Source organism: Rana temporaria, chromosome 2 (genome assembly GCF_905171775.1).
Source record: "Rana temporaria chromosome 2, aRanTem1.1, whole genome shotgun sequence".
NCBI classification, from domain to species: domain Eukaryota; kingdom Metazoa; phylum Chordata; class Amphibia; order Anura; family Ranidae; genus Rana; species Rana temporaria.
In genome coordinates, this window is record NC_053490.1 from 526,690,743 (window position 1) to 526,693,163 (window position 2,421).

Here is a 2,421-nt window from a genome sequence, read left to right on the forward strand (position 1 = left end):
ACGACAGAAAACGAAATTTAAAGCACAGTCACTGAAAATCACGAATCGTATCTCACCAAACTTTTACTAACACGCAGCAACACGATATCAGCAAAAGAGGCCGTCTTCCGCATGGAAACGACCCTTTATAGTGACGTCGTGCGTGATTGACGGAACTGCGCTGTGCTAGAGCGTTGTGAAAAAGCGATGGTGTGTATGCTACGTCGTTGTTCAAATTGAAGTTTGAAAAATTGAAAAACAGTGTTACCTCTTATAGCTACTTATATATGTATAATATATATATACAGTATCTGGCTTGTTCTGACTACCCGTCCTGGTTACCGAACTCTGGCTATGTTTTGACTACGTTTGCTCTGTTTATGCCATTTTATTAAATAGTGTGATTTTACTGCACTTCTGTCTTAGTCTTGATCATGGTTCCTGACAGGAAGGCACCTGATGGCCACACATCCTCCCCCTAGACTTCAGGGTAGGCCCAAGTGAGAAAAGAAACAGAAAATAATCGTACACACGATCAGAGCTTTTGGCCGGGAATCCCGGCTGTGTGTATGCTACTTGCAGTTTTTCAGACACGAAAACTGCCAAAAAAACGCCGGACAAAAAAAGAGAACCAGACTTTTGCCCAGCGTTTTCTGGCAGTTTTCCTGTGGGAAAAAACTGCGATGGAGCATACACACGGCCGGGATTCCCGGCAAAAGCTCCATTATAGTTTTCCTGTCTGGAAAACCGGCCGTGTGTAGGGGAAAGACTGAACCGAGCAGGTTCTTGGCTTTCCCCTCAGGATTTCCGACGGGAACTTTTCCCGTCAGAAATCTGTACGTGTGTACAAGGCAACAGATATGAAAAGTGACAAAACGTGAGGAGAAAAAAAATAAATACATAGGCCCGGATTCACAGACAGCGACGCATATTTATGCCGCCGTAGCGTATCTCCTTTACGCTACGCCGACGCAGCGCAGAGAGGCAAGCATGGAATTCACAAAGCACTTCCTCCCAAAACTGCGCTGGGTTTCCTAGGCGTAAGCCGGCGTAGGTGGAAGTGGGTGTGAGCCATGCAAATGAGGGGTGACCCCATGCAAATGATGTGCTGAGCGCCAGACAGATACGTATAACGAACGGGGCATGCGCCATCCCGTGGACGCATCTCAGTGCACATTCTCACAATCACGTCGCAACAACTGCTTAATACGCCATATCACTGCCTACGGCGTGAACGTAACCTGCGCCTAGTCATATTCACGTCCTACGTAAACTACGTAAAATACGCCGGCTTGTGTTCCCTGGTGCAGCCCTTTGCATGGATGCTGCTGAGTTACACCTCCTTTATGGGGCATAAATGTAGCCGTACGTACAACTTACGCGCACCAGTCGTAGCATGCGTCGGGCGCAAGTACGATCGTGAATCGGCGTATTTCCCTCATTTGCATATTGGAATAGAAAATCAATGGGAGCGCCACATGCGTCCAGTGTAAATATGCGCCCACTCTACGGCAGCTTAGGCAAGTTACGTCGGTGGAATGAAGCCTGTTTTTAGGCGTATCTTAGTTTTGTGGGCACGGCGGACAGATACGACGGTGCATATTTGCACTTACGCGGCGTATTTTGAGATACGTTGGAGCAAGTGCTTTGTGAACCTGGGCCTTAGTGCCTATATAGGTATTCTGGCTAGGCCCTGAGGCCTGGTAACAAAAATTGCCCTGGACATTGCCAAAAGGCCAGCCCAAAGAGGTGCAGTGCAGAAAAAGCTTTAGTGCTGGGGCCAAGTGCTCATTCTAGTGATACCAAGAGCACCCCTGGGGTGGCTAACTCCCAGGGGGCACAGCGCCGTCCACTCTCTACCTTCCCAGGCCATGGCCAGGCAAGGTAAACTCATTCAAATCAGGAAAAATTGGGTACTTGCAGTCTTCCGGGGGGAATTACTCTCACACCCCACATTTCATGGGCGTTAAGATTTATTTCTGTTTCAGCTGGCACTAGCCTTCAGAGCCTCCACCATACCAGCAAGGATACTATACAGCCAGCCATCCCTGCCAAAAGCCCAGAATGATGTCGTAGAACCCCTACTTGACACTGATAAGAATAGATACTACACTTGATCTTAGCCAAAAGACAAAGAAGCAAAACTTGTAGTGGAGTGATAAGTCTGTAGGCTAATTCAGTTAGCTTCCATGCCTGCAAGTGACCTAGTGCCATTATTACATGGGAAGGGGAGCCTCATAAGGGAATTGGTTCCTGAGAGATTCCACACAGTTCCTTGAGAGAGGAAGGTAGTCTGATTGGACATCAAGCTCTAAAATTACAGCCATCTTGTGTAAGGGACCTTTTAAATAAGAAACCCCCGCATAATTTTGGCATGCTTCTGGTGAGTGTGTGGTAGGGAGAGGAAACTGCTTGTGAAGGACAGGGCTTTGCACAGGTTCA

General features: G+C 47.7%; 1 pseudogene; it reads right to left on the reverse strand.

Annotated features, from left to right (window-relative positions):
• Nucleotides 1-1,946: 1,946 nt before the first annotated feature.
• On the reverse strand, nucleotides 1,947-2,122 carry LOC120930014 (annotated as a pseudogene).
• Nucleotides 2,123-2,421: the final 299 nt, after the last annotated feature.